This window comes from Ambystoma mexicanum, chromosome 3q, assembly GCF_040938575.1.
Source record: "Ambystoma mexicanum isolate Mex_15411 chromosome 3q, UKY_AmexF1_1, whole genome shotgun sequence".
NCBI classification, from domain to species: Eukaryota; Metazoa; Chordata; class Amphibia; order Caudata; family Ambystomatidae; genus Ambystoma; species Ambystoma mexicanum.
Genome location: NC_090926.1, coordinates 88,075,873 through 88,088,742, shown reverse-complemented (window position 1 = coordinate 88,088,742; position 12,870 = coordinate 88,075,873). Strand labels below are relative to the sequence as shown.

The window sequence follows — 12,870 nt, the reverse complement described above, 5'->3', positions numbered from 1 at the left end:
ACCCCAAATTACTGCGGCGTGCTATATATAAGTGCAAGCTCTGGCCGTTCTTCGGAGAACAGTAAAATATATTATTTTAATCCCTGAGGAGTCCGAGCGACCTATCTGGACAAGCTACCGTGAGGCCAAGTCCCCACGCATGAAACGCAAACACATCGCCAATCGCTACAGACATAGCTCTTCGGGGTGTTCCCACTCTAAGAATTCTGCAGGGAGGGCATCTCAATCTAGCCCCTCCTCGAGCAGACAAGGAGGAGCTACGGCCCACACCAGTTGCTGCCCCCAACCTGAGGTGGGCGGAGCTGCCCTGCGAGCAATGGACCAGAAGTGACTGGAGAGGCAGCCACCCACACAAAAGCGTCCTATGCCGATGGTCCTGCACAGACGACCACGGGGCTGCCCAGCGAGCGAGGAGGATCCTGCGAGAGACAAGCGACCCGTGAAAAGACGAGAGAGAGCAGCAAGGAGGGAGCTGTCCCTCAGCCTGGGTGCTGAACCGGCCAGGAGCGAACGCGAGTAAGGACTTTCCAAGAATAGAGTTTTGGTACCAAAGTGAGAGCTGTCCCCCAGATAGACGTGCTGATCTAGGCGGAGTCTCGAGAAAGGGGGAGCTGTCCAGTGGCCAGCGACACTGACAGCGCCGCGAAACGAACACAGGACACATGAGAACTTGGAAGCAGAGGCGCGTGTACCAGGGAGCTGTCCAGAGCACCGAGGTCTGACATGACAGTGGGTATGACAACCCTCAACACAAGGAAATAAAGTTTCTGCAGGAACACTAAGCGCTCAGGATAACACAAGGCGCCTGTTCAGGTAACACTTAACTCTTATTTTTGCGATTTGCCGATCGGGTGGCAAATGTGTGCTTGTGTGTGTTAGGGGGGGTGTGTGTTATTTACCTGTCTCGCCGCGATTCTTATATTTCTCATAGGAAACTACAAAAAAATGAAGCAACATTTGATAACGTGGGGATACAATGTATTATGAGTGACATTCATTGAAGTATATGTTGTCAAGTTTCCATATTGCCTGGAAGCAAGAGGGCTTATTGCAATCTCGCCTCCGGCGCTGGTCTACATGTTATGAGTCTCTGGAAAACGGGCATTTTTGCTTTATGCGAGAAGTACACGAACAGACATTGAAAGCAGACGACAATATAAAGAAAATGTGTTGGAATGTATTAACACGTAGAGCCGAGATGGAAGAAAGGTAGCTGGGGGATAAAACATTTGAAATCCGAATTCTGCCTTATTACAACTGAAATTCAACGTATTGGTTCGGTCTAAAAACGAAGGGGGCACTTATAATTGTTCCCCGATTACGCGCACACGTGGGCTTTATGTGCCCTCCCGAGTGAACGAGGGCACCAGTGATGCGGGGGATGCGGCGGGAAGGGGAGCAACTGAGGGAGTGCGTGAGATAACAGATAACTTAAGAAACATGCCAGATTTACAAAAATGCTTTCATTGGGACTTACCCATGTAAAAACATGTTTGCAAATTAGGCCTTGAAGTAAAGAAACTGAAAGAGGCGCAAAAAGGGGAAATCGAGAAAAAGCGCGAAGGGTGGAAAGCAAAACTATTATGCATTACACATCGAAAAAATGCTAATAAGCAGAAGACGTCACTGTGCGAACGAAGACATAGCACAACAGATAAGACGTGTAGCTAGTTAATTAAAAGGATATAAATAAAACTGAAAGGTAGTCAATGGGGAGGGGAGGAAAGAAAGAAAAAAGAAAGAAAGAAAGAAAGAAAAAGAAAGAAAGAAAGAAAGAAAAAAAAGAAAGAAAGAAAGAAAGAAAGAAAGAAAGAAAGAAAGAAAGAAAGAAAGAAAGAAAGAAAGAAAGAAAGAAAGAAAGAAAGAAACGTGCAATTGTGAAAGAACAAAAACGAAAACATAGAGCAACAGACAAAGTAAAGGGAGTGGAGACAGGTGGAAGCGCAAAGAAAAGCATGAAAATAGAAATAACAAAAACAATAAAAGAGAAATGCAGAAAACGGAGCGTAGCACAATGTAAACCAGAAGGAAACTTTTAAAAGAGAGGGGGCCGCACGAAGGTAAAGATGGAAAATGTTTAGGTGAATGAAAGATTGGACAGGCTGGAGGAAGAAATAACCGACAAAGAGAGGGCGTACAAATATAAAGAATAATTAAGGAATAGCAGAGAGTAAGGCAAAGTAAAACAAAATTGCAAAGAAAGCAACGAGAACAAATCGCGAAATGAAGGAACGGCGGGGAAAAAGTGTCTGAGGGGACAGGGGGAAATATAGAGAATGAAACACAGTGGAAGAGTGGGGGGAGGGCCTGAGCGCTCCCAGGAAAAGCAGGGACCGACGTGAACCAGATGGGAACTGAAGGGTAGTAGGACATGTGAGTTGTTCTTTTGCCAAGTAAAGGAGCAGTGACGTCGGCCGTCCTCCTCGCTGACCCGGGTTAGTGTCTGGGAAGCGGCTGGCCTCCTGTCGGGCCTCCTGTCGGCATTTGCCAGCAGGCCGTGTGAGGTGCCCGCCTCCGGCTACCTGGGGTGGTGGGGGGCCAGTGCATCCCCTGGACACTGGAAGCTGCTTCTGGGCACCCTGCGAGAGTCTCAATTCGGGGGTTGGCTTTGAACGCGGAAGGGGCAGATGGCCCCTTTTGTGTGACTTAAAAAGCAGAACATCGGGGCTGTGAGAGGGGCGGGCTGAGAGAGCCGGCCTTGATGCGCCCGCCCCACGCAGGGTAGGCGTCCCAGCTCTGTCACTCTGTGAACTCTGTCCCTTCCAAGGGAGAGCGGCCGCGCTGTCCCAAATAGGATCCCGAATCCCCTGTGTGGCTGTGACCCGAGGGGCTACGTGACCTCGGTTCCGGGACTATAACACTTGTGCGAGTTTGAGGGGTGACCCCGGACTAGAGCTACGATCCGAGTCTTCAAGATATGTACAGCTCTAACTTGAGGGTAGCTCAGAGGGCTCCGTGTTGAGTGCGTGACATTCACGGCCATGTGTAGACGTGAGTTAAAGCGTGTGTGATAGCTCATTTGTCCTGGATGTGAACCTGCAACCTCGAGTTGTGAACCACATGGACGACTCCACTGTCAAAGATGCGCGCCTGTAGCGTCTACACGAGCGCCTACTGAGAGATAGCGCTGCTGGCTAACCCTAGAGTGCGGTGTCCATGTGACTGTGACCGCAGGGCGGGGCTAGACATTAAAGGCCCGCCACCTTGATGGAAGGGTTGGACCTGAGCTCCTGCGGGTGCTACAGGCCCACGTTTTAGACATCAGCCTCCTCGCTCAGCCCCGGCAACAGCGATTCCAATGGCTGATGCCGCAGACGGTGCCCTTGACCTGTGCAAACCTGTGATATCAACGTGGTGGTGGCCTGTGGGACTTGTTCACTTTTGTGAATCGTGAACCTGTAACATGGGGGTGCCCTGCGGGCTAGCACTGCCGTCTACACTCTGAGCTTGCACAAGCTACGTGAGAGCGGGTCTCTATGCCCCCTCATACGGGAGCATGCACGGCGTGTGTGTCTCATTGCTAGCCTACACACGTGTAACACGTGGGTGGGTTGTGCTGTCCAAAGTCCGATCTTGTGAAGTATCCCGCATCTGACGGGCTGCTCTGTTGCCCGCTGTCCCGCTTCTAGGAAGGTTTACTCGGGGAGGGACGGGGGGGAGCCCTGTTCTATACGGACACGACGAGCACCTGGCTGTTAAGATCTGTGTAGCCCGCCCGGCATAGCACTGCGCCCCCTGCGGCGTGTTAGATGAGTGACACGAGGCCCCATTCTTCTGATGATTACGGTGTCAGCCTGTAACATCCATGTGACGTCAGTGAAAGTGACGCTGCCTCAGTCTGCCACAGCGAGGAATGTGTGTGCTGCGCCGTAGGCTATAGGCTCGCGGCGAGGGGTCTCTTCTTGTGTGGAGAATGCCTTACAACGTTGTTTCGTTTATATACAACCTTGCCGGTTTCATCAATCAAACGGTGCGTTCAACAAGGGAACCCCTCCACCCGGAAGGAACGTGCCCGGTAGTGTCGCTAGGTTGCAAGAAGCAGTTCCAGTCACGTGGTCAGGCTCGTTCTTCCTGCGCGGAAGATGTTACTTAACCTTGCTCGGAAAAAAAACATAAAATGTTACTTATTCGGAAACACACACACCGCTCTCCCTGAAAATAGGATAACACGCACCCTAACTAGCTCCTCGGAAGCAGGTCCAAGTCAGCCATGCGGAATCTTGAAGAATGTTTGGACACAGGTGTTTATAGAAGGTAATTGATCATCGGCTCGAAGACGGCCCACGAGGCTAATTAGAAATATCAGGGCGTGATCTTAATCCCGCAGGGCCGTGCTCATCTCTCTGCATAATGATGTGCAAGACGCGAAACCTCCCTCCCCGCGAAGCCGCGCGCATCTCTCTGCATAATGATGTGCATGACGCGAAACCTCCCTCCCCGCGGAGCCGCGCGCATCTCTCTGCATAATGATGTGCATGACGCGAAACCTCCCTCCCCGCGGAGCCACGCGCATCTCTCTGCATAATGATGTGCATGACGCGAAACCTCCCTCCCCGCGGAGCCGCGCGCATCTCTCTGCATAATGATGTGCATGACGCGAAACCTCCCTCCCCGCGGAGCCGCGCGCATCTCTCTGCATAATGATGTCCATGACGCGAAACCTCCCTCCCCGCGGAGCCGCGCGCATCTCCCTGCATAATGATGTGCATGACGCGAAACCTCCCTCCCCGCGGAGCCGCGCGCATCTCTCTGCATAATGATGTGCATAACTCAAAACCTCCCTCCCTGCGGAGCCGCGCGCATCTCTACGCATAATGATGCGCGGAACTGGAAACCTCCCGCGGAGCCGCGCGCATCTTCACGCATAATGATGCTCGGAACTGGAAACCTCCCGCAGAGCTGTGCGCATCTCCCGCTGTAATGACACAGCTGTGGTGGCCTCAAAGGGACACCCTTGAACCCCTGGAGTCATATTGCAGACATTTTAGCACAAGGGCAAACTTTGTGTGCTAGCACACCGCATTCGCGCTCAAATACACATTGCTCTTGTGCAACAATCCATTGCAAGAATAGGCGTGTTGTTGTACTAGGGCAATAGTTACCCTACTGCCACTACCTTGCAAAACGGCACTCATCACGTTGGGCAATGCACATATTGGGCAACTGTACTAATGCATATCTACCGTTTGACAGTGGGAAGTTTATTTAATACAGCCAGAGTGTGCTGGGAATTTTGGTGCTGGTAGTTGTAAGGGTGTCTAAGTCTCTGGAAGTCATTTCACGCATGCACCATGGAGCAACGAGTGCTACGCACACCGGGCCTGATTTACAACGCATTTTTCAGAGGGATTGGGCAATTGTGAAATACTTTTGTAAATCAGTCCCACTGTGTGTTTCTGCAACTGTTGCTCACTTCTGTGTCTGCGCAATCGCCATGGACAACGTACACCACCCACATAACTAATGCCTGCTACTGCTGTCCATCCACTGGGCAGGGTGCTACAAAGGGCCCAAAAGCCAGCATCTTGGCACTTCAAAAAGACATTGAAATGCAGACATATACCAAAGTACAGCGCCAGGCACATTACTTCTCACGTCCTTATTTCAGACTAAGGCACCAACAGCTCAAGCAACGGGCAGCTTTTCCCATAAACCAGCACAACGTTTTTTTTTCTTCTTCTGATTTTTCATCAACTAGCTGATTGTATATCCTTTATGTCATATAAGCACGTTGCTTCGTTCGTTATAAAAAAAAAAAAACACTATCCTGTGTTAAATAGGCATTCGATGTACAATGACACAATAGTGTTCTTTAGGAGCTGACAGCCAATCAGTTGGCTGGGAATGCAGCCGTTCCAACCAGTATTTTTCTGCGGCCTGTGCCGGCTGCTTGTGTCTCTCCTGTTGTCCTCTTTTCGACCGCATGCCACCGCTGCTAACCTCCTGCACGAAACATATCCTCCTGCGCTCCTATCACGCCCTTGAACCGCCAGATGACAACTTCTACTGCCCCCATTTAAACTTTCAAACGTTCTCCTACCTGCCACCTCCCTTCTGATACCATTCGAATCACCTCATTGGACCACAGGGCCCCACGGAAATAAAAAAGGGACTCCTCCACCAGCACCCTTTCCTATTTGCCTGGTGGCCATCTTGTTTGATAACATTTGCTCATTGCTCTGACCATATCACTCTGATCCGGATTACTTTGCATCGGATACTAGTAGATGTCTCCTGTACATTTAAAAGGGCATCATTCACATGAATTCACCCGAACACACCCAATAATTTCGCAGAAATCCAGCTCACTTCAGAACGCACCAGAGCATATGTGCTTCTATCCAAGGAGGGGCCAAGAACCTGGACCTCTCTTCGACCAGAGCTTCACAGCCATCCTTCACATTACTTTCTAAAAAAAAAAAAAGACATGGCTATCACACCTCTTCAAAAAAACCTGAAATTGTGGGCCTCACAGCGGGTCCATTAAAGCCAGATCGCTAAACCGACCACATATTAAATCTCCTTTTCGCTCCTAGTCCCATCACCGCACCCACCCAATCCTCACCGACTAGATCCCCAAAACTTCTCCTGCAAGACTCCCCCTGCCCAACTCGTAATGCAGAACCTGACTTACAGCACACCTAGTGAAAACACTAACTCAAATGTCGAATACTAGCTCTGCATCTCCTTGGAAATGTGAAGTCGGGGACTCCCCTGAGCAGTGCAGTCTCCTAGGCCTGAGGTATGGTCTCTGATGCCCAGTTAGCCTCTGTGTGCATAGACGGCGAATGCAATAGCCACTGCATTGTAACTCTTCCTACTCTCCCTAGCGTTGCATTCCCTGCAGGTCTGCTTCACTTCCTTACCCAGGCTAGGAAACCATAGGCAGCTCTGCTCTGCAATACCATAAAACACGCTGCCACTGTCTTCCTCTGGCCACACCAGAACCTCTCTAGAAGATGAATGAAGACCCTCTTCTACCAAACCAACCATTAACGATTGCAGGGGCATTGACCCTCCATCCCGTCAGCCCATTGAGGATCCTAAGAGTTTGCGTTTTATTTATTCTAATTATTTATTTATTTAACATGAATAGAGCACACTAAATCTGCGTGTATCTGGGCGCTAGAAAGCAGGTAATGCGGTACAGTCAACAATAGAAAACATACGTTTGGGAAATATGATATTGAGCATATTTACAGGCATAGGATAATTAACAGATGCATAGGATCCATGAGTATGATAATCAGTGATACTTACATGTGCAATCTTATTCACATAAGTAGTATATTTACAGACATAGGATAATTTCAGCCCCTTTTTCCAGCCCGCACCTACATCTTCCCCAAATCCTTTTGCCCACTGTCAAAATGTGTGATTCTATCTTCTTGCAAACTAATAATCTATAATACTTTGAAATATGACAAGCAGCTATTGACTTAAAAATAACTCCTACTCCCAGAAACTGTCAATTCATCTAGATATGTACGTTTGTAAAATATGATAGACTTCCACCCTTACTACCACTGTTGCATATAAACCATTAATGCACAGTACTCTGATGTCACACTGGCCTGTTTGACTCTATCGAACTACATGAACACGTAAAACATATAAATACACGGGGAGCACTCTCCTCACAGCCACGCAATCCAAACATACTCCTGGGCTGGATTTCCAATTCATAAGAGCGGCTTAAACCAATGCAAGCACACATTAACCTCGCGAGCCTGTCCACATGTTGTGACACCGAAGCGTGCATGCACTAGCTCAAGGCTTAGCTTATTCATGGTAGGGTACTTGTCACACAGTTTATAACAAGTACGCTGGTAACTCACGTGCCACTGCGTCAACGTCATCATCCACACGTTGGCATTCAAAGGGCCAAAGCAGACAGACACAGGCGATAATGAATCGCATGGGAAACTGCTTGTTCACATGCAGACATGGTGTGCTCCCAGTGAAGAAGGCCCTCTGTGTTCTCCATTAAGAATGTCAACAGGACACTTTGCAGGATCGTGCACTTGTGTCACTGGCATTGGAAACCAGGGCACGAGCGCGCCATCCACAGTACGATAGGGTACTATTTCGGAATACTGCGTGATCAGTCACTAGCCTCGTGCTTTTCTCCACTGGCAGACCGAGCGAAGGAACCAACTGCACAGCACTTATTCTATTCCCTGTTTATTTTGTCTTTCCTGCCAAAAACATTCTATGCATGGCTTCCACGCTGTGTAGCCTCCAACTTCGCATGCAAAGACTATCTAGAGCAAAGGTGTTCTCATTCTTTAGGGCAAGCCACTGTGACATGTTCCCACAAGCGTGTTGGGCTGAATGTGCTCTCCGTGGGACCGGTTTGTACACCTATAATGTGGACACTGTCCAGCATTGCAGGTTTGAACCACATAGCGCTTCGCTTTGGGTTCCTTCACTTGGAATAGTCGCAATAGCTGTTATTGTTATCCAATGAATGGGATCAATGTATTGATGTCAGATGGCTGTAGAGCTGAAGATTTCTAACTGTGAGGTTCCGCCTGCCCCCATGCCAGAGACGAGTGTTTAACGCAGGAGCTATCCGCAGGAATTCCAGACGTGTCTCAATCAGTGCTGGACAAAGATTGTCTTTACTGTCGGATGCCACCAGCAACAGGGAGGGTCAAGGATTGTTCTCACCCCATAAACATTTGCCTCTCTGAAGATGAACCATGAACACCTGAACAAAAACCCAATGGGGGCATGTGCTTTGATGTTGCAAGCAAAGTATAAAAGGAGCACACCTTTTTAACCTAAAAAGCTGCGCTTGCCAGTTTCCTGTAGAGGACAATGTTAATGTTAGGACAACAAAAGTGTTCACAAGGATCCCAATCCAACGCACAAGTGGCCTTGATCGTAAGTGTCAGCAGGGGGTAGTCAGAATACACTGAAAATAAATGAAAGGGTGCAAATGGATTTCCCGAATCAGAAATCCGAACAGGTGTTTTTTGTTATATCCAGGAAAATCTGGCTCATTGCCTGTACTGATCACAATGGCAGGCTAACATGGAAGCAACTCATCATTAGGAACATCTCTATAGCCTTATAATCGGGGGATGGGGGGGCGTCTGTGCCTGTGTGTGTGTGTGTGTGAGAGAGAGAGAGAGAGAGAGAGAGAGAGAGAGAGAGAGAAGCATTGGATGTGCAATGGTTATAATCTGTTATGTTGTATGAGGTTCGATCATATATGGGTTATGTACAACGTAACTATAGAGCTGGGAGTGCCAGGGAACCCTGGGTTAGGGTTGAGCCAAGGCCTAGTTTAGCGTTCTGGACCGAAGAGGGTGCGATGGACAGTGCCAGTCCAGTGGGGGTTCTCTCTGGGACAGGAGATGAGGATATGGACTGCGCCAGTGTTTTTTTTTTAATGGTTAGGGGCAGAGAACAAGTGGATTGTGGTGTAAGGCGGCAGCACTGTTTTTTTGGGGATAGCGGGTGGGTAGAGAGAACAAGGTGGTGGTGGCCGGGGGAGGAGGGTTGCATGCTATTTTGGGGATGGCAGGGGTGAAGGGAAAAGAGGATACTGCTCTTGGGGGAGCAGGGACAGTGCTACTGTTTTGGGGATGGCAAGGGGCACAGAGCAAGTGGATGGTGGTGCTTGGGGGCAGCTCTTCTGTTTTGAAGGTTGCAGGGGCGGCAGGAAAAAGATGATGGCAGCGCTTTGGGGGAGGCCGGGAAAGTGTGGGTATTGTATGGAAGGGTGAGGAGTATGGGAGACGGCTGATGGGTACAAGCGCTGTGGAGGCAAGGCAGGCACTTACGTTTAAAGTCACCACCAGCCGCTACAGCATCGTAACAGTAAGTGCTCTGGCCCTGTTGCAGCCAATCAAGTAGAAGGGGCGGGACAGGAAGTCAGGTGGTCCAAACAGGAAGTCGGGTGCCTGGCTCCTGTAAGCATGGATTTTTACATTTTATTATTTCAGTGTTACGGGAGAGCAGATAAGGCTCGTGGTCGGCCCACGCCTGGGCAAGCACTGACCCGAGAAGAGGGTCAAACCAGAGCCCCAGTTGACCCTTGAGGTCTGTGGATGGATGTTTCTGTAGAACAGGAATCAGCAACCTTTGGCTCTCCAAATGTTTTGGACTACAACTCCCAACATCCATTGCCAGCAGTTATAGTTCAAAACATCTGAAGAGCCAAAGATACCAGAACCCTAAAGTAGAGTGTGTGACCTGTTTTAAAGTGCTGTAAGCTCAAATACATTTTGCCTCATAGATATAGCCTCTCTGTGAAAAGTTTTCAGGCTTGGGGAAAGACGCTCAGTATGAGTAACTTGATGGCACAGTGTCGTGAGGTTTGAGGATAGCAAGCAGCGCCGGCTCAGAGGATGCATCCGCCCAATGCCGCTCCCACGGTGCAAGGCACCATGCCGCCAGCTCAGTGTCATGTAAACAGTGCCTAGTAGACGCTAGTTATATGACACTGAGCTGGCGACCTTAAACACACTTTACAAGAACAGCAGGGGGCCCAGTTCTACTGTTCAGCTCAGCCGAACAGCGCTGAGCTATGGTCTGCATTTGTGGTGGGCAGGGAGTGGGGGGCGCACAAATATCGCACAGGGCGTTGGCAGACCTGGGGGCTGGCACTGATAGCAAGGCCCATCCATTGCATGCTCTGCCTCTAAAGTTCAGTGATGTCCCACAGCATCTCCTCTGTAATGTTTAATCTGTCCGTAGAGTCTTGTGCGTGATGACAGATAGAAGGTGCTGTGCAACGTGCACCCTCCCCGTTAAGCACTGTGACTTGTGAGGGTGGAACGTGCCCAACACTGCCCGCATGTGAGTAAGCTGCCGGCAGGGCCGTGGCGGGGCTTGGAGGAGGGAAGTGCTGTGCAACGCGCCACCTGTCTGTACATCACAGCCAGGCCAGGCGATGTCCTGTATAATGTGAAACCTCAGCGTCAAGCACTCTCCCGTTTTATGAAAGGTGAGGTGTAGTGTGAATCGTGCCCGTGGAGTGGCGCGAGGCCTGTGGTAGAGAGCGCTGTATAACGCAGAGAGCGACCTAAAAACCATGCCAGCTACGAGAATCCAACGGCTGTCCAGTCGCTGCCCAGTCTGTCATTCACTGCCAAGTCTTCAGTGAAAGGCGGTGTATAGTGTGCCTCTGCACAATGTTGTCTGATAGAAGGCACTGCGTACACCCAGCCCAGTTCTAATGATCAGTTCAGAATTATGCTCGTCCTTTTTAGATAGACTTGCATAATAGCCTGGCAGTGAAGGGATTAAAGTACATACATAAGGATTCAGGGGTACATATGAAGCAAGCCTCATCTGTTTGTGTTGAAGTGGGAAAACAACCACCCTACGCCCAGCACTCCCGCTCAGCAGCTGGGTAACAGGATATCCTGGAGGGCCTGGATTAGCATATTCATTGCTTTATCAATTAGCACGGGGCGTCTCAGAGCTGATTAGAATGTCAGGGATTTGTGGTGCCAAATCGGGAACAGATTTTTTTCTTTGGTATCTGATTTCATACCACAGACGTCAGTGGAGGAGTTGCTTAACTGCTGGCAACCAGTGCAATTCCTGGGGAAAAAAAACATGTTTTTGGCATCGCTATTACAGCTGGATGCAGAGTGGACGGGTAACCCGCAAATAAATAAATAAAAAACAAGCATTGGCAATGCCTACAGTTTGGGCTTTTGTTAAGGCATGGAAAATGCACTTGCCAGCCACTGCCGTAGTGATATTATCTGGCCATCGAGGGTAGCAGGTACAAAATGGTGCAAGTACCTGTACGTCTAGTAGCAGTGTGTGGCAAATGCCTAATACTTATACACAAGCCAACACTGTTGGCTTTGCCAATGCTTGTTTTTTAACAGGACTTCAGTGAAGGATGCCCATAGTGCTTACAAAACGAGTGGCTTAAAGGCAGACCTGGTTAAGGCATTTTTCTTATGCCAGTAGTGGGTTAACAGCCCCATTTAAGTCATTAACTCTCTGAAGACTGCTTTAAAAAAAAAAACACTCGCAGGAACTTTGAGTGCAAAGTTTGATGGTAAGGATTGAGAAAAGCGAGTCGAAAGATTTCCCACGAGGAGGAGTTTTGGGTGGGGAGGGGCAGGAACTGGCTGGGAATGGCCATAATTATTAGCATGACCATGGGCATTCAATGGGTGGGCAAATAATCAAACAAAACCTAAAAGCTTTGTGTCCCTCCTCATATGCCATTTCACCCTAAAAGCCCACACTAGTCAGGGGGGGCGGCGTGTGCAGAATTCTGGGTAAGAAGAGGTGAAATGTTAAGATCCCACGAAGGCTTGTCTCATGTAAGACCTTCCACCACAAACACCCTCAAATCCAAATGCCAGAGTTTACTTCATTAACAATTTAAATAATGAACCCACTGGTAGCCAGAATGCCCCATTTGCAAATCAAGTTTGGGAAATTGAAGCAAAGTGAAGTGTGTAGCAAAGTGTTGACAAAGCAGCTGACAGGTAGACTGCTTGAGTTTTGCTTTGGAAGCCCAAGTCAGTTTTATTTCTGCTATGCCTCCCCCCCCATGCTTTATACATTAATGAGGGAAGGCTTTAAACTACAGCGCCACGCAGCACAGCGCACACGTGAAGTGTGTAGCAAAGTGTTGGCAAAGCAGTCGGCAGTCTGCAGCCAGCAGCTGACTTTAGGTACGATTGGGGACTTTCAGAATTTTTGGAAATAAGGATTGGTCATTGGGCTGGTTTATGTGAGTGCGGCATTGATCAGCCAGGGAAGATTCTCCCTCCTTCTGTGGGTGTACGATAGCCTGTGGTTTGTTTGTCACTTCGCTCTCCTACTACTTTCAAGAGCTTCTGTGGTGGAGAGATATGCCGGGGCGAGGAATAGATACAATTT

At 49.1% G+C, this 12,870-nt stretch overlaps 1 protein-coding gene across 1 annotated transcript in view; it reads left to right on the top strand.

The window, feature by feature from the left end:
• The first annotated feature begins 281 nt into the window (after positions 1-281).
• NEUROD4 (neuronal differentiation 4) overlaps positions 282-12,870 on the top strand; it is a 35,410-nt gene continuing 22,821 nt past the window's right edge. The window contains exon 1 of the mRNA XM_069653199.1: positions 282-813. The gene's annotated coding sequence lies outside the window, so the exon portion shown is untranslated. The remainder of the gene's footprint in view (positions 814-12,870) is intronic.